General features: G+C 43.8%; 1 protein-coding gene across 11 annotated transcripts in view; it reads right to left on the minus strand.

The window, feature by feature from the left end:
- Positions 1-27,365, minus strand: part of PRKG1 (protein kinase cGMP-dependent 1) — a 1,123,517-nt gene that overhangs the window by 475,046 nt on the left and 621,106 nt on the right. Inside the window, exon 1 of one of the 11 annotated variants that reach the window (XM_061635370.1) lies at positions 9,409-9,452. The exons of the other annotated variants lie outside the window; for them this stretch is intronic. The gene's annotated coding sequence lies outside the window, so the exon portion shown is untranslated. Of the gene's footprint in view, positions 1-9,408; positions 9,453-27,365 lie in introns of those variants that run through there. 11 annotated transcript variants of the gene reach the window in all.

Below are 27,365 nucleotides of genomic sequence, written 5' to 3' on the forward strand. Positions count from 1 at the left end.
TATTTGTTGTTGGCCAGAACCTGTAGATATGGCATAATCACAAAATTTTGATCAAAGGTCCATGAGGAGTCTGAAATATTAATTCCCATTTGAATTTTAGTTAAATCTCTCACTGAGCATAATTGGTTTTTTTTGTTTAACTTGTCTAGTCTGTTGCAAGTCCACATGACAGATCCACATTTTTTGCCTGAATGTATTTTTGTACTCAATATGATGCTTGACTTTTATACTCTGAAGAGTCTGAAATAATTTGGGGACTAATACAAAAATTATTTGTAATATATTTCAAGAATATTCTCTCATACTCCCTTTTTATCAGCTAAGCGGATACTTTCATTTTGAACACAGTCCTTGTCTTGAGGGATTAAATTGTACTGAGACAATTGTGCTTTGGCTTCTAGTTCAATTAACCTCTAACTGTTTAGGGTCAAGTAATGGCAGACATTTATTAGCTACAATAGGATCAAACATGAAGATATACAAGTCTTCTTCCTGCAGAAGCAAACTCCACAGTGCAGTGATAATGATAAGGGAGCACCAATGTAGCCTGTGTGCTAACTATTTTGTTTGCACAAACCTTACAATTCATCCTCACAGATGCACATTTTTTGTGAATTTTTGTGCTCAATATGATGCCCACCTTGTACTGCAATCCAATGCACACTTATCTGGGAGTAAGATCTATGAAACACACTAGGACTTGCTTCTGAGTTAATGTGCTTTGCATATGTCTGAAGAACAGGAGCAAATAGGAGAAAATAAATATTGTTTTCCATTATAAATATTAAACATTCATTTATTTATTATTTATTATTAGATTTATATCCTGCTCTTCCTCCAAGCAGAAGCCGAGGGTGGCATTTAGGTATTTTCTGAGTCAGTCTCAAAACTGTAATGCGCAAAATCCATGGAAACTAAGGCTTGACTATATTCTGCTGAAAAATATTCAAGTTCTCATGATGTGATTATTTTTTTAATATATAAAAATACTTGTATACTGCAATTTCCTAAAAATATCAAATACATACTAACAAAAAGATAAATAATTTAAGATCATCAGGTAAGAATTACAGAAGATGTTTTCTTAATTTTTAGCATAAGCCTGGTGGCATAGAAAGGTTTTCAACAAGTGTTTAAAGTTCAAACAGAAGGTGACTGCTGAATCTCTACTGGATGAGCATTCTACAGAACTGGGCCTTTGACATGGAGTTTCATGTCAATGTCAAACGAGCTTCACCAACTCAGGGGACAACCAACAAGGATCCTGCAGATGTTCTCAGTGATCAAGCTGGGATATAAGGGCTCAGGTGGTCTCTAATGTACCCTGGACCTAAGATGTTCAGGGCTTTGTAAATTGATACAAGAACCTTGAATCTGGCTCAGTAGTAAATGGGCAGCCAGTGCAGATATTTTAGCAAAGGTGTCCTATGTTGGTGACCATGTGCCCCCATCAGCAGTCTAGCTGCCACATCCTGCGCCAGCTAGAGCTTCCAGACCAAGCTCAATGGCAGCCCCACGCAGCAGTAATCTAGTCTCAAGGTTACCATCACATGGACTACACGTTCAATGAATTTCAGCAGGAATATTTTGCTGACTATTGCTCTACAAGCAAAATGCAGAGTATATTTAGTGCACTTACATTTTATTGAAATCAATAAAGTCAAATACTAATTCTGGGTGGCATTCAGTATTAGTCCTACTCAGAGTAGACCCACTGAAGTTAATAGGCATGACTAACTTAGGTTCATTAATTTTAGTGGTCTACTCTGAGTAGGACCTAGTTGAATATAACTAAGTAGTTTAGATTGTTTTTAATGTCATATTTAAAATTGTTTGTTGTGTCCTGCCCTGGGACTTTTGGGTGAAGGACAGGTAATTCATTATGATGATGATGATACAGGACCTGCTATTTGCAGTTTTTTAAAACAAACAAACAAATAAACAACTTATATTAAAAATAATTTAACTTGTTTTAGTTGGCTGCCCAAATAATCAGGGGCACCTTTTGAGTTTTTAATATATTAATCCAATAGATTAACCAATTAAAGATAATTATCCAGTCTGCTAATGACTGGAGCTCATTGCATACCTTTAATTCATCTATGCCTGGGTTCTGAAGCCTGATTACACACAGTCTACGGTAGCTCACTACACTAGGTCCCAAAGTCTCTACTGTTATGTGATTGTCTATTTCCAGTTTATAACCCAGTAATTTTTTTCCCCTGGCAAAATAACCAATTTCTTACTAGAGGAAACTGTTGTGAAAGACATTGCCATGGTTACTTTCTTTTCCCTTTTTGAAAATCAATGCACGATTATTTTTCTAAATAGAATTGTCTGTGCTACAATAACTTTGCCAGCTGATTCTTTTCATTCTGTTCATATAACTCATTGCATTTTGTTGCAATCCTTTTGCTGTCTGTGATTTATTGTTATAGGTCTCCAGCCAAAATTTGGGATGGTAAATGCACAGAACCTTCCCAACTTTTTTATTGATAATGTTAAATGTTCCTGTAAACCACTGAAATGTTTTTCATAATCAAGCAGTATATAAAATTTGTTAAATAAATAAATAATGAATTGTGTAAAAATCTCCAACAAACTCTGTCAGACAAATTTTTCTTCCTCCACCTAGGTTTGTATTTTGGTGTTATTACTAATCATACAGTAAGAGGGCCCTCACTTCATCACACACCTTAAAGTACACGTGAGCTGCTGGTGCTGGTGGTCTCCAGTTATGAGTGATTGTTTGCATAAGGTAAGCGGATAACTTCGTGAAGACATTGACCCAGTGTGTGACAGTTGTAAAAAAGGCAATCATTAGGAAAGGAACCGAAATAAAACTGCCGATATCACAATGTTGTTACACAAATTGATGGTGTGCCTGCATTTCAAATACTGTGTATCGTTCTGGTCGACTTACCTCAAAAAGAATACTGTAGAGTTGAAAAACATTCAAAGGGATGGAGCAACTCCCCTATGAGGAAAAGTTGCAGTATTTGGGGATCTTTAGTTGAGAGAAAAGGCAAGTAAGAGGAAACATGATAGAAGTTTATAAAATTATGCATGACATGGAGAAAGTGGATAGAGAAAAGTTTTTCTCCCTCTCTCACAAGAATAAAACTCATGGACATCCAATGAAACTGAATGTTGGAAGGTGGGGCTCTTACAGGAGTAGGCAGTCTTGAAGATATCCCAGAACCAAGCAATGTAGAGTTTAAAGCAGGGGCAGCCAATGTCATACCATCCAGATACTGCTCAACTCCAACTCAACTCCAACTCCCATCAGTACCAGCCAGCATAGCCAGTGGACCGATTAAGATGGTCTGTGCCCGGAGACAAATGGAATCCACTGCATTCCTGAATACCCTGGGGGAGTTTCCAGCAGATAGAGCAGGTGACCCTGTTGACACCCTTGTAGTTTAGACTCTCAACATGGTTGTCCCTGAGGACCCTTTCTGGCATTGTGGAGCCCAGTTTGCACCTTGGTATACCGTTGAATTAAGGGCAATGATAGTTATCTGCTTGCTTCATGCAAACAACAGTGCCAAAAGATGTGCTGTGAGGCTGATCGGGCATGTGTAAAACATGGTAACTGTGCCTACTGTGTGGCACTGAAGGCAGCGATGAAGACCCCCTTCTTTGCCTCCGTTGCATCGTCAAATAGCCGTCCAGTGGAGCCTTTTCATATTGTCAGGGGTCTGTTACATCAACTTCAGGAAATGGAGTTTTATTTATTTATTTATTTGATTTATATCCTGCCCTTCCTCCCAGAAGGAGCCCAGGGCAGCAAACAAAAGCACTAAAAACACATTAAAACATCATAAAACAGACTTTAAAATATATTAAAACAAAGCATCTTTAAAAACATTTTTAAAACAGCTTAAAAATATTTTTTTAAAGAAAAAGGTTTAAAAAACATACTAAAAAGCAATTCCAACACAGATGCAGACTGAGTTTTAGACCCTTCAGAAGCCCACTGTGAATTTTTTGCAAGGCACTTCAAGAGTAACGTTGCTTGCCTCTGTAGCAATCTTGATGTACCATCTACATCTACAGCAGTCCCCAATTAGGTGTCCAGTGCAACATCTGCAGCAACTTCTTGAGATCAGTTTCAGTTGATGCAACCTGATGACATGGACAAGGTGCTTGCAACAATGGGTCCAGCAACATGTCCTCTTGACCCTTGCCGTTCTTGGTTTATTAAAGCTTGCTGAGGGGGTATCACTAAGTGGATCCAGGGTGTGGTCGATATATCTTTGCGAGAGGGACTGGTCCCAGCTGCAATGAAAGAGACGAGGATCAGACTGCTCCTGAAAAAGCCTACCCTGGACCCATTGGTTTGTGACAACTACTATCCAGTCCCTTTTTAGGGAAGGTGATCAGGGTTGCGGTGCAACAATTGCAGGTACTCTTGGATGAAACATTATCTTGACCCATTCCAATCTGGGTTTACCTTCAAGTTGAACTACTTAAAAAGAACATTCAGTAAGTGTATTGCAGCAATAGACAATGAAGAGGGAACAGGGCAAGAAGTCCTAAAGACACTCTGGAAAAGCTACGACATCTTGGATTGCATCAAAACTATAAGAGATGCTTGGAATGACATAAAGGAAACAACAATGAAAGGGGCCTGGAAAAAATTATGCCCACGGTTAGTTGATGATTTCGAAGGCTTTGAAGATCCTGTAGCCAACGTTACTGAAAATATTGTAGAGATGGCAAAGCAGTTAGAGCTGGAAGTGGAGCCAGAAGATGTTGCTGAACTTCTGGCGTCCCATACTGAGCCCCTCAGCAATGAAGATCTTCTGGAACTTGAAGAGGAGAGAGAAGAAGAAGATGTGTGGGATGAGATTGAGACCATCAAACAGCCTGAAGGCCTAACTTCAAAAATTCTTTTGGAAGCTTTCCATCATCTTGATAGCACCATGGCTCTTTTTGAAAAGCATGATAGGGACTTTGAAAGAAGTTCCAAAGTCAATGCTATCATTTCGGGGGGTTATGCCTGTTACAAAGAAATCTACAAGGAAAAGAAAAGAGCTACGGTTCAAACCTCCTTAGACACCTACTTTCGTAAAAGGCCAGCAGCACCCAGTCAATCTCCCAGACCATCAACATCCACTGAAAGTCCATCTCTAGCATCGACATCAGCCCCAAGCCCTACTCCTACTATTAACATTGCTACTTCAAGTAGTCCATCCAAATCTCCAGCAAGGAAGTGTCTAGCCCTTGATGACGCCACTTACGAAATAGAAGATATGCCCTCTCCTTCATCCTTCCTACAATAAATTTTCGTTCATCCGACATTAAATGTAAGCTTACCCTTTTTCTTAAAATAAGGCCTACTGTGTTTATTTTAGTTATAAATGCGTCAGTTACATCAGTTATGCCTGTATATGACGATTGCAGTGCAGTACATGCATCGATAAGTGAAAAAAGGTAGTGCTTCACTTTAAGTACATTTTCGGTTTACGTACTCGCTCTGGACCCATTGCGTACATTAATGTGGGGTATGCCTGTACACTGCTTCTGAAAGAACTGTTCTGGCTGCCCATTAGCTACAGGGCCAAGTTCAAAGTTCTGGTTTTGGTGCATAAAGCCCTACGTGGCTTGGGACCAAGATACCTGAAAGATCATCTTACTCCTTATATACCCAGATACCATCTTATCAGAAGGTCCATTCTACACAACATAGGAAGCAGACCTTTAGTGTTGTGACACTGACACTTTGGAATTCCCTCCCCTTAAATATTAGACAGGTGCCATCTCTGTTATCTTTTTGGCACCTATTGAAGACCTTCCGCTTTTTACAAGCCTTTTAAGAAGAGACCTTTTCCCAGTCTGCATCTGTGCTGGAATTGCTTTTTAAAATGTCTTTAAGTTGTTTTTGAAATATGTTTTAAAGATGCTTTGTTTTAATATGTTTTTAAACATGCTTTGTTTTAATATGTTTTAAAGTATCTTGCTTTTAAAATGTTTAAAGTGCTTTTACTGAGCTCCTTCTGGGAGGAAGGGTGGGATATAAATTAAATAAATAAATAAATAAATATATAAACAAACAAACATCTGGAGGGCACTATGCTGGCTGCTCCTGCTTTAAAGCTTAATCAGAACCTTGCATTTGGTGTAAAAACAAAACAAAGCTAGTAACCAGGGTTAAAGATGGAGTCTTTACATAAACCCTTTTATACATTCTATGACTATATAAGAGGGGAGCAGGATCATGTTCACTGGCCACATCCATGGTAGCTGCATATTTAACATTGGAGAAAAAGAGTTCCTAAGCATCTCTACTGCAATGTATTTGTATAATAATGTCATTATGCAGCCATTCACTTGACCGCCAATAGGTGGTGCTGCAAACTACAGCACCACAGACTTTGGAGAGCTGCTGTGCCGGTGGAGGAGGGAGACGGGGATGGAGGCAGGCAGGCAGGCAGGTGTAAAGGGAGGGGGTGGATGGCTTTGGCAACGTGTAAAGGGAAAGGGTGGGCAGCTTTTGTGAGGGTAAGAGGAATGCGGTTGGAGAGTGGGGGGGTCGGTAAGTGAAGCAACCAGGGGCACAGATCCTATTACAACTATAACTGCAAAGAGTTTATTTCTCATTAACTTTAAAGATGTTTCCCACTCATTTTGTGTGGACAATTTCCCCACAAAAATTTGGAAGGAAGAATTTTGGCTGCTTTGAAAAGTGATTTTTAGGGCTTACCCCTTTTTATTTGCAAATTAAACAATAAAAGGAAAGAAAAAGAAAACAAAGAAAAATGAATTAAAATAAAATTAAAATATTCAAGGTGCCAGAAAAAAAGTATATATGAATACTACTACTACTACTACAACTACTACAACTACAACAACAACAACTACAACAACAACTACAACAACAACTAGAACAAGAAGAAAAAGAAGAAGAAGAAGAAGAAGAAGAAGTATCCACTCGAGACTGACATCTATATGAAGTATGTTCAAATGTAGCCAGGGCAGTGAGGTTTTCAGTCTTTTGCATAATAGATAGTGGGTATTTATTCTTCCAGGTTCAAAGAATGAGTCTCTTAGCAACCTCAAGGGCTCACAAAATCCACTTTTATTATCCCACTGCTAACCCCCATACTACTGGAATATAGTTAAAAGTGCATGAATACTGGCAAATATAAAGGATTTTGCCAATACAAAATTAATACAGATAATAACTTCAGACCAGAATGAATATATCACTGGACAAGCCCACATCATATGCCTCAATGAGACATTCTCAGTGTTACATCTCCAGCATCTATCTGTATTGGACAATGCCTGCCTATATGAATGCTATGGAGTACAGTATACTTGAAATATATTTTTTTGCTGAATCAATCTCAATTTCACATATAAGAAAGCATTTTGTATAGATTCTAAATTTGCCATTTTTAGGCAGTATAATACATTTTAGTTCCCTATTCCACACCTCTCTGAGTTCTTGAGCCTCTACCTTGCAAAGATCCATTAAACATTTATAAACAACTGTTACAGGTTCAGCTTTCTGTAAGTATCCAGTAATTGCCTCCAACAATTTAGGAGATGCCAAAGCACTCAGAGCAGATGGGCCACAAGTAGATACTAGCAATGTTATAACTGAATATAGTGCCGTTCCGCAGTCATCAGTAGCTGATATTTAAGGAAATGACAAAAATTCTCCATCTCAGCCTGTCAGTTGATGTAATGTATATATCCCACATTCAACCCATTTCTTCCACAAGAAAGGCTATGTCTCCATCTTGAAATGTGGATTACCCCACAAAGTTAATTGAGTGTTGGCATATTGGTCAAATTATAACTGATGAGCCACTATACACCATGTCTATCTGCTAAAACTGAAGGTGGCATTGGTCCCCAATGCCAACACTAGCTATTCAAAGAGGAGGGTTAAATAAACCATCTCTAAGATTACCCAAACTGAAGCATTCATAGAAGAATCTTGCAAATCATTTGTACATGCTAACAAGTATCCCTTATAATACAAGCTAATATCTAGTAAATTAAAACCACCTTCCAATATTGGCAGCTGATCTGAAGTGAAAAGGTAGAGAATTATAAACATACTGAGTATCCCATTAACCTCTTGAAACATGTATAATGCTAATTTAAATTCTACTTGTTCATGAACAAAACCATGAATTTTTTGGACTTATCTAAGTTTCAGTAGCAAGGTAGCCAAGGGGATTGTTTCATTTGTCCTTTTAAAGAAAACTTTAAAACCTTGTGCGGTCACCACACACCTCTCTTTGCACCCTCTCAGCTATCTCTCATTTTTAAAACAAAGCAAAACACTTTGCAGTTGCTATACAGCTGTCTGTGCAGCTTTTCACCTGCATTTCTTTCCTGGACCAGAAATGCAACCAAGAAGTTTGAGAGAGACGTATGCAGCATCCATCTGGGGTTTTATTTTAAGTATAAAAGAAAAAGAAGGGAGCTTACCTACAGTGCAGCCCTCACAGAACTTAGTTCATTTTTAAAGAAATTAGTTGTAATTCAAGCTCAACATGTCTAATTCCAGTTCATATTATATCCTTTACAACACCGAACTAGTTCAGTTCATGTTCAGTTCACACTTCAATTCAACTTCATCCAAATGATACTGATTTTTTTCCAGTTTTTAAAATGTTATAGGCTTCTGTGCTGAAGTTTAAAATATGCTTAAGATAGCTAAGAAAACATTAAAAATACACAATGGAATGTGAATTGTTTAATTTATTTTTCCCAACAATTGTGATCTTGCCCAGTGAGAGATAAAAACTTGTAAGAGAAGGAGCTTGAAGATGAACTAAAAATCATTCAAAACTAACCCCAAATGAACTTACTTCACATTCAGTACACCCTGTATTTATGGGTACTACTTGCAGGAACAGTTCAGAGATGTTTGAGCTAATTCAGTGAAATACATTAATCCAAACTAGCTCACAAACACTAGGCCCCCATCGCACCCTCTCAACATTTCCTACCAGAGCCAGATACAGGGGGAAAAAAAGAGAGGAGTTGCAGAGAGTGAGTGTGAGACCTGATTGGTACCAACGATGTGAGGCTTTGATTTCCCCCCCTTGTGCACTTAAAAAAACCTAGTGCCAGAAATAAAAGCAGTAGGGAAGTTACTATGTGAGGTTCTTTTTAAAGACCAAAAACAAACAAAGAAAACCCATTGCTTCAGCCACCTCTTTGCCTGAAACATGTGCAAGCTAGAAGCCTTATTGCACCTTAGTAGCTTTTACCTGGTTGTTTAGTTTTATTGCTTGTTTTTTTGATGTTGTGATGTTTATATACCTTTACTTTGTACGTCACTCAGAGTGGCTGGGTCTCCAGCCAGATGGGCGACAAATAAATTGCATAAATAAATAAATAAAGCTAGCTTACTCTGAAAATTTTAGAGAAACTTACTGGCCCACACTTCTTATCCCAATTTCAGGAGGTTCCAGTTTTTACCTCTCCTACTTCAGTTGAAGAAAGCTGGACTGAAAAGTTCAGTTTAGCACTAATTAATACTGAGTGCACAGGTGCATTGATGTTGGGGAAAATATGGACCAGTGGGTGTATCAGGCCTTCACCTAAGAGCTGTAGGCTGCAATCCAATACATGTCTACTCAGAAGTAAGCTCCACTGTGTTCAATGGGACTTACTCACAGGTAAGTGTGCATTGGATTGCTGCCTTAGAATCTGTATTATATGTGCCCTGAAGTTAGGGAGAAATTAAGATTTTGTTTGCATTTTAATGAGAAACTACCTTATTTCTACTTCCTGAACCAATATGTAAACCAAAGCACAGCTATCCTTTGAATTTCACACTTCTTCAAATTTTGTGATACAGTTCTCCAACCAACCAATGTATACAATAATGCATATATTAGGGGAAAGTGTGCATGAAGAAAACATTAAAAATGCATTACATTCCTGGAATCTGTTTGCAAAAATGTGTATACTAGGATAAATTTTCATGAGGATTTTTTTAAAACATGGCAAATTGCTGCAGAAATGTGAAGAACTGGATTTAAAATGAGAAAAATGAGAAATTGAGAGAACCAAAATTTACAGGTTTGTCTATTTCTACCTGTAGCCTTCCTCAGCAGAAAGGGAAGACTGCCACATTATGAACAATTTAAAGTTTCAAAACTTTTTTCAAGAGCAGCACTATCTACAATGCATTACAGTCATAGGGTTGCCAGGTCGGAACCATCCAAAAACCTGAGAAAATGGGGGCGGGCCCTAGTGACATCACGGGGCGGACCTTAGTGACGTCAAGGGGCAGGCCCTAGTGACGTCATGGGGCGGACCCTAGTGACGTCACGGGGCGGACCTTAGTGACGTCACGGGGCGGGCCCTAGTGACGTCATGGGGCGGGCCCTAGTGACGTCATGGGGCGGGCCCTAGTGACGTCATGGGGCGGGCCCTAGTGACGTCATTAAACATGATACATTGTATCAACCACAGTTGCTTGGAGCATACCATTAAAAAAAAAATTCTCTGGAGATTAAAATAGAAATCTTACCTAAAATAGGGTGTTCCTAGGTCCATCTGAAGTGACAAGGTCATTCTTTCTCACAAGCTTAGGGTGATGCAAAATGGAAATGGACTGCCTTCAAGTTGATTCCAGATAGGGTCTTCATGGTAAGCAGTATTCAGACAGAGGTGGTTTACTATTGCCTTCCTCTGAGTCTGACAGGCAGTGACTGGCCCAAGGTCACCCAGTGAGCTTCATGGCTGTGTGGGGATTCAAACCCTGGTCTGCCAGGTCACAGTTCAACGCCTTTAGGGAACATTTAATCTAGCTTACTTGCTTCTGGCAAGAAGGGTTTACGTGCCCTCAGGCCAGGCCATTATTGGAAGAAAGGAGCTTAGTGTTGCAGAGATGTTAGATGGGAGCACAGATGGATGCCCCTGAAGGCAGCAACTGTAAACATGCTTATTAAGGAACTAAGCCCCATAGAACTCAATAGGACTTACTTCTGAGTAGATGTGGTTGCAGCCATGTTAAACAAATTAAACCAGAACTATCACTAGAAGCTAAAATGATGAAACTGAGGTTATCATACTTTGGACATATAATGAGAAGACATGATTCACTAGAAAAGATAATAATGCTTGGAAAAACAGAAGGGAGTAGAAAAAGAGGAAGGCCAAACAAGAGATGGATTGATTCCATCAAGGAAGCCACACACCTGAACTTACAAGATCTGAACAGGGTGGTTCATGACAGATGCTCTTGGAGGTCACTGATTCATAGGGTTGCCATAAGTCATAGTCGACTTGGAGGCACATAACAACAACAGGCTTCAATCCTAAATACATATAGTAGGTTGTATATGCCCCACCCTATGGAAACAGTGGGACTTATGAGTAAACATTCATAGGATTGTGCTGTTAAGTATTGAAGTTACAGCTATTTTTGTTAACCTTTTAAACCTCAATCAGCCTTTTTACTTTGAGCTTTTCATTGCATAAATTATTCTAGACATTAACATTTCATAATGAAGTTTTGCTTTGCATATAGCTTACAGATTTCTGGTTAGTCATGCAATCATTCCAGAGTCTTTTAGATATTGAATAAATCTGTTGCTGTGTCTTAATAAGGCAGTACATACAGAATTAATTCTGCTGCAATCAGCGAGGAGCTGGGTTGCACTCATGGTGCGACCACATTCAGTGAAATCAGTGATAATTTAGGTTGCTGTCCTATGCATATTTAGGACTGGAAATAAATATTGTTAGTGGGTTAGACTTCCGGGTAAACATACATGGAATCAAACTGTTAATTTCATAAAAAAGAAAGCAAAGCTAGTTTAAGGGCAGATGTACTGGCTGTTACAGATGCCATATTAAATACCACAGGGACTTTCAAAATTGCCCAGAAGGGCAAATTCCAGCAGACATAGTTTCTCACAACATTACAACCTTCCAGAAATGGTAAACTACTGTTAATTAAAAGGCATATAGGAAGTTGCTTTGCATTAAGCCAGGCCATTGGTCCAACTAGCTGAGTATTGTGTTGCAGGATTTCAGACTGGGGTCTTTCCCAGCCTGACTTGGAGATGCCAGGGCTTGCACCCAGAACGTTTCCTGTTCAAAGCATGTGGTATACCACTGAGCCCTTCCTTCAGGAATTTGCTTTTTTAAATCTGGCAGTGTTATAATGCAGGGTGGGGAAACCTATGGCACCCAGATGTTGGACTACAACTCCATTCATTCCTGACCATTGGCTATGCTTGCTGGGACTGACAGGAGTTAGAGCAGCCTTTCCCAACCAGTGTGCCTCCAGATGTTGTTGGACCACAACTCCCATCAGCCTCAGACAGCATTGCCAATGGTCAGGAAAGGTGGGGATTGTGGTCCAACAACATCTGGAGGCACACTGGTTGGGAAAGGCTGAGTTAAGAGTCTAACAACATCTGGAGGGCCATGGTTTCCCCAGACCTGCTGTAGTGGCTGGTGGATCTTGAACTGTAGTGTATGTGGCAACTGGATATTTGCAGGATCAGAGCCCTCTGATAATCAGTTTATTGACCCAATGGGAGTTTCCACCCACAGCTCCCATCATGTATCAGCTGACAATTTTAATCAGGTGTGTGGAACCTTTGGCCCACCAGATGTTGCTGAACTACAACTCCCATCATCCCCAGCAAGCATTGTTAATAGCTAGGTAGGGATTATGAGAGTTGTAGTTCAACAACAACTAAAGGGCCACAGGTTCCCCACAGCTGCTTTTAACTAACTAGAGTCATTTATTGATTAGCCAGAAGACAACATGATTCAGATTATGTTGCATTGTGACTGAGCTGGGACACAATGGATCATCTGTAACCATTAGAAACAACAAGCTGACATGACAGCCCTTAACATGACTATATCTTCACTAAACTAACATTACAAAGTTCCCAACAGTTTGTAAGCTGCAGTCATAAACTGTAAAATAGCTGAAACTATGTCAACATCTATGTTCAGCAGGCACTTTGAGATAAAATAATTACAGTTGAACCTTCTATATTGTGCAGTAATTTTCAAGCAGTTTCTTTATTTACAAGCTAAAGGAAACATCAGTTCAATACTATGTCGCTCTACAGGTTTGAGTAATACTATACATACACTTCATCCCTGATAATTTCCAACAACTCTTCAGCTTGTGTTTACACATCCTTAGATTTCTGGCAAGCAATCACTTTGTAATAGGGTTGCCAGGTTTAGGGCCTGAGACTGATCCTGTATCTTTAGGAGAAGAGAAAGTCAGCCAAGTGCAGGTGTCCTTGCACCGCAGTAAAGGGGAAAACCACAAGGTGGAATTCTCCCTTCCCCCTCAACAACTTTTAAAGATACAGAAGACCTCTTGGAGGACGGGCCTGGCAACCAAGAGGCCTTCTGTATCTTTAAAAGTTGTGCAGGGGGATGGGAGAATTCCACCTTGTGGTTTTTCTCGTTACAGTGTTGCAAGAACACCTGCACTTGGCTGACTTTCTCTTCTCCTAAAGAGACAGGATCAGTCTCAGGCCCTAAACCTGGCAACCCTACTTTGTAACCAGCTAGCTTATTTTATGCACAAGTTTAAAAATGTGGTTTCAAGAAACAAGCAGTCAGACTCAGTTCAGTTATTATTTCTTCATGTTCTGTTCTGTGCCTCTTGCAGCCCAGTCCCACATACATTTACTTGGAAGTAAGTGCTGAGTTTAATAGTAATTAAGCTTGTGCGTGCACAGAATTTCAGCCTAAGGACAGAAGGGACTACATATTATTTTAGCAAATGCAGGTTCCCAAACCTGTGGTAGCCAAAATAATGTAAAGTGAAAGCAGGGGAGAACTGGCATGTTATTTTACTTTATCTGGAATATTTCTGTTTCACCCCATCCCAGGCTGGTTAACAATGCAAATGTTGGAAAGGAGAGAGGAATCTTTAAACTTACCTCTCACCTGCCAATTCCCCCTCCTCATGGCTCTAGCAGCTCAGTTTACTTTCAGTTATGGAGTCCATAAAGAGTGGGAGCAATGACCCAGGCAGGGGGTATTTGTCTGCAATAGCAGAAGGTGTAGTGGGGCTGAATCTGCTCACTCCACAGCTCAGTTGCCTGCCCCCCCCTCTCTCTCTCGGGCCTACCAAGCCTGTTTCCCCGGCGCAACGACTCCCAAGCAGAGGCCTAGCTACCAACAAGCTGGGCCGGCCTCCTCCGACGAGGCCTTCTTGCTCCAGGGGCGGCGGCTACACTTTACTCACTTCCTGTTTCTCTAGTAGTCCCTCCCTCAATGACAAAGGGCGGGAAGGCGGCCAGTCAATCACGCATGCATGTCAATCATGCATGCGTGCCTGAGGGAGACACTGAAAAGCCGGAGATCAACGGCTTCAAACAAACTATGGCCGGAGGCCGGAGGCCGGAGATGGCCCCGTTTTGCCGAAAACTCCGGCAGAAAACCGGAGACCTGGCAACCCTATACAGTCATCAAGTTATCAGAGCATGCATGAAAGCACCCTGGTCTCTTGTTAATATATATATTTCCAGCAGAGTTGTTCATTTTCCCCCTCTCTCTTGCTCCCCCTTTTAGCCTTACAAAGGGGATACAATTTCTTAAGAACACAGTAGATCAATACTTGATTCCAAAGGGGGTTTGTTTTTGTTTTCTTCGCCTTGCCTTGATTCTGACAGTTGTTACACGGATTAATGAACATAACATATTGATTTTTTTAATTGAAAAGTCAACAACAAGCACATTTTATATGATCAATTTAAAAGCAGACACTTTTGAATTTGAGAAATTACACTACATTTTTACAGTCACCAACTTGACAATAATTTGTAATAGATCCTGTATTATGGACAATGTCCTATAAAGGGTGAGATTTTAAGACCCTTTCTCCTGGGATTCGGAGGTAATTACAGCTATTTGAGGGAAAGCAGCAGGGCTTTAAAAACTTCTTTAGCACTCAGATGTGTGGTGCCTTTTCAGATGTGTGGGATGTTTCTACCTGCTGAGTTTCATTTCAAAGATGCACATAGATATCCATTTACTCTGTCTCTCTCCCTCTCTCTCTGGCTTGCATCAATTTTGTTTTAAAACCTTTTATGTTTGCTATAATATGGCCCTACATGTTTCTGTCTGGCATATGCTGCATAGCCAACTGTTTTAGGAGTTATTTATATCCCTGTCAGCAGAGACTGGGCTTGATTTCACCAAAGCTCATGCTCAAAACTGTGTTGATCCTATATCTCAAGCCTAGGAAAGGGTTCCTAAGCATCATAGAGGAGGCAGTGACAGACACCAACTTGGAGGGCTCTAAAAGAGGATTAGACAAATTCATCAAGGATTAGGATATATGTCTACTAGTTACAGTGGCTACGCTCTGCCTCCACAGCTGGAGGCAGTATGTTTCTTACTATACCAGTTACTGGAAAGAGCAGGAGGGGAGAGTGCTCTGGCACTCAGGTCATGCTTACAGGTTTCCCATGGACATCTGGTTGGCCACTGTGAGAACCAGATGCTGAACTAGATGGGCCATTCGCCTGATCCAGCAGGCTCTTCTTACGTTCTTAAGTATTCATCTCTGTTCACCTCTAGTCTGATAGAGGAACCAGCTATAATTCAATGTCCTCTGAACACTCATTCTAGGATCCTGGGGATCTTCTCCAATTCCCCATAACCTACAGTTGTGTACTAAATTTATTTACTTATTTATTTATTTATTGCATTTGTATACCGCCCCATAGCCAAAGGTCTCGGGCGGTTTACAACAATTAAAAACATTACAAACAAATATACAAATTTAAAAACACATTTTAAAAAGCAATTAAAAAACACATGCTAAAATGCCTGGGAGAAGAGGCAAGTCTTGACCTGGCACCAAAAAGATAACAGTGTTGGCACCAGATGCACCTTGTCAGGGAGATCATTCCATAATTTGGGAGCCACCACTGAGAAGACCCTCCCCCTTGTTGCCAGCCTCCCAGCTTCCCTCTGAGTAGGCACCCGGAGGAGGGCCTTGGATGTTGAGCGTAGTGTATGGGTGGGTTTGTGTCGGGAGAGGCGTTCCATCAGGTATTATTTATTTATTTATTACATTTGTACCCCACTTTTCATGATAGAAACCCAAGGTATTGTGGTCCCAAGATGTGTAAGGCTTTATAGGTTAAAACCAGCACCTAGAATCGAGCTCGGAAACATACAGGCAGCCAATGCAAGCGGGCCAGAATCGGTTTTAGATGTTCGAACTGTCTAGTCCATTACCAATCTGGCCGCTGCATTTTGCATAAGCTGCAGTTTCCGAACTGTCTTCAAAGGCAGCCCCATGTAGAAAGCACTGCAGTAATCTAACTTGGAGGTTACCAGAGCATGGATAACTGAAGCCAGGTTATCCCTGTCCAGATAGGGGCATAGCTGGGCCACCAACCAAAGTTGGTAGAAGGCACTCCATGCCACTGAGGCTACCTGAGCTTCAAGTGACAGAGATGGTTCTAGGAGAACCCCCAAGCTATGAACCTGCTCCTTCAGGGGGAGTGCAACCCCATCCAGGACAGGTTGAACATCCACCATCCGGTCAGAAGAACCACCCACTAGCAGCATCTCAGTCTTGTCTGGATTGAGACTCAGTTTGTTAGCCCTCATCCAGTCCATTGCTGCAGCCAGCCACTGGTTCAGCACATTGACAGCCTCACCTGAAGAAGAGGAAAAGGAGAAATAGAGCTGATTGTCATCAGCATACTGATGGCAACGCACTCCAAAGCTCCGGATGACCGCACCCAATGGTTTCATGTAGATGTTGAACAGCATGGGAGACAGAAATGACCCCTGCAGAACCCCATACTGGAGAGTCCAGAGTGCTGAGCAATGTTCCCCAAACACCACCTTCTGGAGCTGACCCGCCAAGTAGGAGCGGAACCACCGCCATGCAGTCTCTCCCACTCCCAATTCAGCCAATCTTCCCAGAAGGATACCAGGAAGCCACTGAGAGATCAAGGAGAATAAACAGAGTTACACTCCCCCTGTCTCTCTCCCAACAGAGGTCATCATACAGGGCGACCAAGGCTGTTTCCGTGCCAAAACCAGGCCTGAAACCCGACTGAAATGGATCCAGATAATCAGTCTCATCCAAGAGCGTGGAGCTGTCCTGCCACCACTCATTCAAGGACCTTGCCCAGGAATGGAACATTTCCTACTAAACTAGGACAGCAGCAGGTAATCAAGGCGTATGTTCCTCACCTGGCCCATCAAGGCCTCCCTCCAACTCTCTGTGCAGCTCCTTGACTGTACTAGATTATAGTTTGCTTGCAGGCCTGCCATTGAATCTGGCCTTCATGACGAGATTCTCACCAGATTCTCTCAGTTGTATCATTTGGTACAATTCACCACATGAATCAGGATCATCACAATCCCCACCCCAGCAAGTGGTATTAGCACGGATCATGGATGGGAAAACACACTGCTTGATGAGCCTGTCTCTTAATAGGAAGCTGTACTAAACAGTACAGTACAGCCAAAGGGTAAGATATGTTTAGATTAGCACTTTGGCAGAAAAAGGCATTGCATTGCCCTCCCATAGGCAACTATAACTAAGGGAGCTACAGTCGTTTTATTTTCAGTATTTTAAAGCTGAGCTATGCATGACTATATCTTATTTTCCAAAGACTTCTTGTGTAGCAACATAATGACATGGCTCACACATAACACCAAACCATGTTTTAGTGCTATATGGAGGAGCCTCAATGAACCTGAGCAAAGTATCAGTTTTTTTATACCAGCTTTGGTTCATGAAACTTGTTTTTATTCTGCCTTGCTATCTCTGGAGAACCAGATGTGCCCTGATCAGCTCTTGATCTTGCACCTTGTGGTTTCAAACCTCATGATATTGTCTTATCAATAGATTGGGAACTGAAGTACCTCTTCACATAACTTAATTATTCAGCAGGGACTGTAGTGGTAGAGCACATGATGCTTTGAGTGCAAAAGGTCTCAGGTTCAGTCCCTGCCATCTCCAATTAAGAAGATCAGGTAGCAGATGACGTGAAAGATCTCTGCCCAAGAGAGCCACAAACAGCCAAACAGGCAGTACTGCATTAGACTCAGACAGTCTGATCAGGTATAAGGAAGCTTCCCATGTCACTAACACAACAGATGGAAGCTCTCTTTTAATAAATGCATGAAATGTATGGTTGTGAGCTTATATAAGTCTTTTAAAAGGATTAGATACATTCATGGAAATAAGTCTATCAATGGCTGTTAGACACCATGGCTAAATGGAGTTTTCTTGTGTAGAGATCCGATAGCATAGCACACAATGGGGAAGGGAAATGAGAAACGTTAATCACTTTGATGCTACACTTGTGAGCTCTCAAAGGTATCTTTCTGGCCACTGTTAAAAACAGAAGAGAGGACTAGATCATATCATGCTCTATCCAACAAGGCAGTTCTTAGATTAGGCCCAGTTCTCACTTAAGTGTGAATGAAGAAGGATGTAGTTTCTCAGAGTGAAGATCTTAGCTGCTGTGCTCCTCCCCCAGTCCTGCTGCTGTTGCACTACCTAGGGATAAGCCACACTTTAGATTAACATTATGTCTGACTCCAGGCTCATGGTTTGCCTCCTTGAGACAAACCATGATCACTAAATCAAAACTAAAGTTTGGTTATAGCCTGTGGTTTGTCTGCAGCAAAACAAACCATGAGTCCAGGTTTGGATGTGACACTAAATCAAACTATGGCTTAGACCCAGTGTAGAGCAACTGCAACAGCGCTGGGGGAGGAGTACAGTTGCCATGATATTTGCTCCATTAACCCACACATTTGCTTATTCACACTAAGCCATGGGTTGGCTTAGTGTTATGTATAAAATAGATCTTCGTTTCACTTCAAGCCATTCCTGGAGTTACTATTCATATGCAGTAAATGACATATTATGTTTTCTCCCATTTCCCCCTCTTTCAGCTATTAGTCTAGTATTGACACAGTATCTTCCAATAAGAACTAAAGAGTATGGTGCAGCATGATAGAGATAAGTCTGATATGAAGGTTCTGTGGTCCATGCAAACTTTTTTTCCTCTTGATCTACACTTCCATACACTGAGCATACTTTAAAATATACCATGTCAGCAAATTCCATTTTAGAGACTTATGTTACTGGAATTTTAAAAAATCTTTAAATATCACTATTAGACAGAAATCACTTCACTGAATTTGTATAGGTACATTAAGTGACTGAAGCATGAAGCACAAGGATACCTATGAGTACTTGGTGAGGGAGTTGGAAGTACATGGCTGGCATCTCAGAGCATTATGGCTGGTCTGTGACCAAAATAAAAGCATTCATTCATTCATCTCAGAGCATTACAAGCATTACATTATACAGCCACAAGAGTGGCTGTATACTACAGTCAGCATGGATTTTTTGCATTCCGCAATGTTACATTGAAAATACCCCCATGCCATTCTGATCCTTCCCATAAGCTCATTTCAAAATAAAACCTTACAAAACTTATAGTCCCGAACTCAGAAACGCTTAACAACTCTCTAAATTTGATACACAAAACAGTCAGAGAGAATCGAGAGTTCAAACTCTAAAGAGAGAGAAAAAAACCCAGAGCCCCTTTGGACTTTTTTCTGTCAGAGTTCTCATAATCTGTTGAAATTCATTAAAAATCAGCCATGTTCACAGAGTACCTGTAATCCTATTACTCTGACCTTCATCTTCTGCAGTTTAAAAGTTTTAAAAAATGCCTGGCTGATTTTTAATTAATTTAAGAAATTTTGCATTGAACTCAATTATAATGTTGGGCATGCTCAGTAAGAACTAATTGTCAGTGTTCTAATAGCCAGACTCACAGCTGCTGGACTTGCCTAATCAGGAGGCCACACCCACACCAGACTTTGATTTCACTTGAGACCGTCATGGATTCCCCCAAAGAATCCTGGGAAATGTAGCTTGTGAAGGGCGCTGAGAGGAGAGTCCTATTCCCCTGACAGACCACCAGTGGCCAGAGTGGTTTAACAGTCAAATGCTCTGATTGAAGCTCTGTGAGGGGAACAGGGCATCTCCTAGCAACTCTCTGCACCCTTCACTAACTACACTTCCCAAGATCCTTTGGGAGAAGCCATGACTTTCCAAAGTGGAATAAAGGTCTAGTGTGGATGTGGCGGGACAGTTTCAGTTTAAATTTGGGTGGGAGGCTACATGTGCCTGCTGTTGAATAAAAAGGTGGGGGAAACCCTGAAAAAGAATGATACTGTTCACAATGTTTTCCTCTGGAAAGGAAAGGGGCTTCCTCTCTGCCCAGTGCCCACCCACTCAATCTCCTCCCCCTCCCCTTCCTGCCCTCCTCTTTCCCCCCCATCCCTCCCCAAGGTCAGTTTCACCTATCCTAAGCATGATTGCACAGGAGTAAATCCCACAAAAGACAAAAAGCATGCAAATGATCAAACCTGCCCTCCCCTCCTCTTCCCTCCTATCCCCTCCCTCTTGCTCCTTCCCTCCCCCTTCCTTCACCCCTTCCTTCCCCTCCCACATCCCCTCCTTCCCCTCCCCTCTGCTCTCCGCCTAGCTTGGAAGAAGTTGGGAACATGTGCCTGTGAGCATATGGTGAGTAGTGGCAACACCTGCAATCAGCCCAAATAACAGAAACAAGACATGTGCTGGGCTGATCTTGTTTTAGCAGGGAGTCTATAACCTCCTGAACAGCTTTGCTTTTGTGGGCTACACTGGAAAGTTGAGAAAGGGAACTGTGCCCAAAGAACCTGAAACTTTTCCCCCTGGAAGAATGCCAAAAATCTCTCTTCCTCTATGAACTGGAAAGGAAATATCACTGCTTTTTCTAATTTGAAGGACACATCGGTGTCTTTGTGACATCAGCAGCTATGTTTCAAGTCCCCACTTGTATCAGTGTGGGTGGAAATGGGGGGGTTGGAAAGCAGGCAGGAAGAATAAGTCAGTGACTCAAAGAGGAAAGACAGATTGAGGGAATGATAAATAAGAATTGACTCAGCACAATAACAAATGGAGAAAGTAAGAGGGCCACAGAGTAAAAAGTTAAGCAACTACAGATACTAATAAGACTTGGTTTCTATAAGTAGTATCCCTATTCTGACAGCATAACCAGGTACAACTCTAGAAGAGAGTAGAATCACAGTAGCAGGGACCAATGCCAACCTACCGATATTCACTTGTTTGTCTGAACAAGCTATATGTGTACAGATTCACTAATAGGCTAAAAACCTTACGGTTTAAGAATGTACCTATAGTCCACAGATCTCCCGCTCTGCAAGGTACTTACCGTCGCGGTGTGAGATTTGCGGCCCGGGGTTGAAGCCCTAGCCGCCATGGTATGGAAGGGCAGGCGCGCCAGGAATGACATGACGTCATCAAGGCGCGCCGCGGATGACGGGCAACCGAGCATATTTAAGCTCGCGACGGCCCCTCAGCCACCTCTTCCCTTCTTTGGCAGCCTGAGCCTCGTCGGAGAGAGCATCAGGCTGCAGATCAACGGACGCCATTTTAAGATGGCGCGATTGCGGCGTGGCGGGCGCCATTTTCGTTTTTGTACAGGCTGAGGTGGCTACCTGGTTTTTCTTACGAGGCCCGCTCCTTGACGTGGCCCAGTTCGGGCCGTCAGCCGGGCAGAGGCTGCTGCCTCGGGCCTTCCTCATACGAGGACCGCCTGCTCCGTTGGAGGCCCATCTATCGGCCTTCAGGGCCCGCCGGCTTCATCGACGGCTCATCTATCGGGCCTTTTCCACCATCCCCATACTCAGTGGGGGGGGCTTTATTAGCCGTTTCTCCCCATCAGGGAGCACTTTACAGGGCCCGGCCCAAGTAGGCCTTTTTTCTAGGCCTCCCAGTCAATTTCTCCCCCCCCTCAAGGGGATTGGTGACATTGCGTGGCTGTTTCGGTTTTAAGCAGAGCAATTTTATAACAATGCCACCCAAAAAGGGACAAGGGGGGCCGAAGGGAAAGGGCAGGGCCCCTAGAAGGGATGTTGCCCCCCCCAGGGCTGACAGTGCGGGTGATGAAGAGCCACCTTGGGCTGCCATCCTGGCACGCCTAGAGGCATTGGAAGGGGACCCCTCACGGCTTCTTGCCACAACTCATATTCCCCCTGCAAAGTGGGCTAGGGGGGGAGGTCCACAGAGGTACGACGTGGATCTTAATGCCCATGCCGCCGCGGCTTCTTCCTCTCATCAAACCACTACCACTCGGGTGGCTACTGCTGGGGCTCACAACCCCTATGCCAAACAGTTTACGAACAGACGGCAGCAGAATGTGACCCCCACTGTTGATGTTCACACACCCCTGGTATCGTCCTCTCCGCAAGCCGCTGCTAGTCAGGCTAACCCCATTACCAAGCGGGTTAGGGGGAAGGGTCAACAGCAGCCGAGCTCAGGAGCCAGTGACCATTCAGCTTCTGCAGAGGATGCCACTAACCAGGCTTTGAATTTGATTCTAGCTCGTTTGGATGCCCTCGAGGCGGGGCCCAGCCGGCTGGCTGGGGTGGCGAATAATACTAACCAAGCTGGGGCTGCGGGTCAGCAGTCGTCACGGGATGCTGGATCTGGGGACAGTTCAGGTGAGTGCGCCACAACTAGCTCACAAGGACCAGGTCCCTCGTGGGGTTGGCCTACATGGGGCTACCCATATTGGGGGCCAGGGCAAGCTTGCCCCTTCTCAGCACCAGTTCGGGGTGTAGATGACAGCCAACAACCCACCCCTATGCAGGCTTGTGACCAGGTGTGGGGATCCTCACTGATTGAAACGGCGACAGAGGAATCAAATCTTTCACGTCCCGCGCCTCCGCCTGGTGTCAACCCAATGGCGACTTCAACCAACCCCCTGGGGCAGATTAGTGAAGGAGCCCTTCCTTTTGGAGAGACTTCTGCCCCCTTAGGGTTTCACTTACTGCCAGCAACCAGGGAAAAGATATGGACAGGCGACTACATCGATCTGTTTTCCCTGCTGTACAGGGAGCCTATGAAGAAGGAAAAGGAGAAAGGGGAAGAGGAAGGGGACAAGCCTAAAAGGCGCAGGGTAGAGCGTAACTGGGCCAACTGGCTTCCTGCTTTCTTAACTTATCTGGGAGTAGTCTTACAAAAACAGCCACAGAAGTGCTCTGTCATGATTAAATATCTTGACATCATTTATAGAGCGTACACAGAGTTCCAGGGTACGGCCTGGCTTTCGTACGATGAAGCTTTTCATATGAGGGCTGCATATGACACTTCCCTCCCCTGGGACAAGAAGGAGGCTGACCTGTGGCTTCAGTTCATGTCTCATGCGAGGCCATCACCCGGTGACAGATCAGATAGCGGCCACCTTTTGACCAGACAATCACCATTCCCCCCTGCTCGCGGGACCGCGGGCCAGGGGGTTCAATCCCGCCTACTCTGCTGGGAGTTCAGCTCCCGTGGTTCCTGCAGTCACAGCTCATGCCGTTTTAGACACGAATGTTCTATGTGTGGCGGACAGCATGCCTGCACGGCCTGCCCCAGGAGACGTTTCTTTAGGGGTGGGAATAGAGATCCCCCCGGCCCCAGGAGACAAGGGCATCAAGGGGCAACTCAAGGAAAAGGGCCCCAGCCCAGTTAAGTTAGCAGAGTTACGACGCTTGTTAACGTTTTACCCCTCAGTTAAAGATGTTCGGTTTCTCTTAGAGGGTTTTACTTCAGGGTTTCGGATCCCTTACACTGGACCTAGGCACGCATTCCGGTCCAGGAATCTTAAGTCTGTCTTGGGCATGGAACAAGTAGTCCAAGAAAAGATAGATAAGGAAAGGAAGGCGGGCAGGGTTTTAGGCTCCTTCCTTTTACCACCCACTGCCTCCCTACGTGTCTCTCCTCTGGGCATCGTTCCAAAGAAAACGCCTGGTGAGTTCCGTCTAATCCATCATCTCTACTATTCCCACGGCCAGTCAGTAAATGATTTTATCCCGCACCACCTCTGTTCGGTGCGATACACCCCATTTGACTGTGCGGTTACCATGGTCAGGGGCTGTGGCATCGGGGCCTTGATGGGAAAGTGTGATATAAAATCAGCTTTCCGCCTCCTCCCTGTCCATCCTGAGGATTTCGAATTGTTAGGTTTTGCTTTCGCAAACAAATTTTATGTGGACTGAGCATTGCCCATGGGCTGTTCGATTTCTTGCTCAGTATTTGAGCGTTTCAGTTCTTTCCTGGAATGGGTGGTCAAGAGGCGGTCTGGTTCTGAATCAGTGATTCATTATTTAGATGACTTTCTGTTTGCTGGCCGTGCATACACTGGCGATTGTAAGGATCTTATGGATAATTTCGCTGGGTTATCTGAGGACTTAGGAGTCCCATTGGCGGAAGAGAAAACCGAGGGCCCATCCCCTATTATTACTTTTTTAGGCATTGAAATAGATACCTTAGCCCAATGCTGCAGGCTCCCATTGGAGAAGTTAGACTTACTAAAAAGAAAGGTGGCACAAGTTATTGCCTGCAAAAAGGCAACTCTACTTTCTCTTCAGGAGCTTGCCGGTTCATTGAACTTCGCTTGCAGAGTAGTAGCGCCTGGTCGCGCCTTCCTTCGAAGGGTATATGAGGCCATGTCAGGGCTTTCTCACCCTCGCCACCACGTTAGGGTCTCAGCAGCCCTAAAAGCAGACCTTACAGTCTGGTCTACGTTTTTGCACGAGTTTAATGGGGTTTCTTTTTGGAGACAGGACCGCCTCCTGGAGGCCGAACTACAGGTCCACTCAGATGCCTCGGGGTCTTTTGGATTTGGGGTTATTTTCAATGAACTATGGTGCCATGGTAGCTGGCCACAGACCTGGGTACAAGAGGGTTTGGTTAGGGATTTGACCCTCCTGGAATTCTTCCCAATAGTGGCGGCAGTGTATCTTTGGCCGGATAGGTTTCGGGATACCACAGTCCATTTTTGGTGCGATAACTTGGCCACGGTACACGTTATCAATTCACTGTCATCAAGGAATCCTAGGGTCATGCACCTAGTACGCGCTTTTGTTTTACACTGTCTCCGATTTAATATATTGTTCCTGGCACGCCACGTCCCCGGTATTGACAATAGTATTGCTGATGCTCTGTCACGGAACCAGATGGAGAGATTTCGACAGCTGGCACTGTGGGCCAGGGCTCAGCCAGATGTGGTACCGCCGGAACTATGGGAGATTGGCGTCTTGAATCTGAACAGGCAATAAGCCTATCCATTGCGCCCAGCACTATGGCCAGCTACCAAAGATCAGGTAGGGAACTATTAGTTTTCCGGGCTGAAAGGGGATATGCGCAGCGATGGCCTGTCCCTGTGGAACACCTCATTGAGTTTTGTGTGGAAGGCAAGAGGAAGGGCCTTGCAGTCAAGACTATTAGAGGTAAGCTTTCCGGCCTTTCCTTTTTAGCCAAGTCCCAGGGATTTCAGGATTTCTCAAATGACTTCCGCATATGTAGGATGTTGGAAGGTTGGACCCGGGGGCACATAGTGGCTCCAGATGCCCGTTCACCCATTCACCTGGAAGTTCTTCAAGGACTTCGGCTACAGTGGGAGGTACTATGTGCTTCCACTTATGAAGCACGGTTATTTCACGCTGCCACACTCACACTTTTCTTTGGAGCATTCCGGATCAGCGAGGTAGTGGCCGGGTCCAAGGCTGATTCTTCCTTCAGGGCTCTGTTGATATCTGACCTCAGTTGGAGTAATGAGCAGGCCCTAATACAACTACGATGGTCAAAAACTGACCAGTGTAGAAAGGGACGGGTGGTTTTGCTTTCTCCAACACTGGATCGTGGCATTTGTCCAGTGGCTGCCTTACAGAATTTTGTGGCCATGAGGGGCCAACACCATGGATATCTGTTCGTTCATCAGGATGGTACACCCCTCTCTAAATTCCAATTCTGGACACTAACCAGGAGGGCCCTTGCTATTTTGGGGTTTGACCCTCGGTTATTTGGGACTCACTCCTTCCGTATTGGTGAGGCTTCCACAGCCGCATGCCTGGGTTTTTCACAAGAGCAACTGCAGGCACTGGGGAGGTGTCGTTCCAATTCTTATAGATCTTATGTTAGGCCATTCCAAGGGATTCGACACACCCAGCCTTGAAAATTTGTTGTTGTTTACATGTTCTGCTGTTTGTTTTGGCAGGCCACTGGAGGGGAGACGGAAGAGCACGCCTCCTTCTTTGTGGCCATAGTATGGTCTTTTGGGCAGGCCGCCGGGTGGCGAACTCACGTGTTGGCACACAGCTGGGGCTGAGCCAGTGGGCCACAGTGCAGTGGCTGGGCCACCGAGGGATGCGATGGGACGGGCTCCTCCCTACGCTTTCCCATTCTGCAGTGGTTCGTGAGGTACCACACTTTTTGGTCATTCACCTGGGCGGCAATGACCTTGGGATGCTGAGAGGCAGGGCTCTTATTGAGCAGGCGTGTGCTGACTTCCGGGCCATCGAAGGACGCTGGCCGGGAGTGCGTTTGGTGTGGTCTGATATTTTACCCCGTAGGCAGTGGAATTGCATAGGTGACCCTAGGGGCATAAATAGGACCCGCAAGAAAGTCAATAGGCAACTCAGGCTGGCTCTTTTGGGCTCTGGTGGGTGAGTCATACACCATCCAGAGATAAGACACACTAGGTTGGAACTATATAGGTCAGATGGAGTCCATATGACAGATATGGGTAATGACATCCTTTTGGAGGACCTGCAGGGGGGTTTATGTGAGCTGCTCAGATGTGGGATAAGTCGGGACTAAACTGAGGTTTGTCCCCTCTTTGGTGGCATGGAAGTGCGGGAAAGGTTAATGGTGAAGGGCAGCTAGGTGACACCTTTAGGCACCTTTGAAGGTGATCGGCGGTCCTGGAGACCTGCAGCTCTGGGTTTTTACGGCCTCAGGGCAGGATACGGGTCACCTTTGGGGCCAACATGTCTCATCCACTCGGAGTTTCAGGGCACCGGGGGCAGGCGGTGACACAGGTTGGCCTTCCTACACACCCTATGGGTGTGGTCAGGGCAAGTGGTTGGCAGATTGGCGGCCCCTTGCCTGGCAGGGGTTGAATCGCCCCAATAGCTGCAAGCAGGCTTTGCCTGACTCACCAGTTGAATCCCGCACTTATGTTCCCCTCTGCAGGTTCATTATACAATGTGAATTTGGTTAATAAAGTGGCCTGTTATTTAACCCAAATATATATTGTGTCTGTGTCTTATTTCACCCCTGGGCCACAAATTTCTATCAAACGTTAAAAAGCAGGGAAATTGGGCAGCTCTAGTGAATGCACCAGGGAAGCAGGAGACCTGACCTCCTTTCTGAGATACTGGACTGCCCTACAAATTTGTCCAAATGCAAACACAATTTGGGTTGGTCTTTCACAGTCCAATATACTTCCTGTGTAGCTTGAAAGAATTTGGTAACATGTGCCTCTGAGAAACTG

Source organism: Rhineura floridana, chromosome 7, assembly GCF_030035675.1.
Source record: "Rhineura floridana isolate rRhiFlo1 chromosome 7, rRhiFlo1.hap2, whole genome shotgun sequence".
Classification (NCBI taxonomy): Eukaryota; Metazoa; Chordata; class Lepidosauria; order Squamata; family Rhineuridae; genus Rhineura; species Rhineura floridana.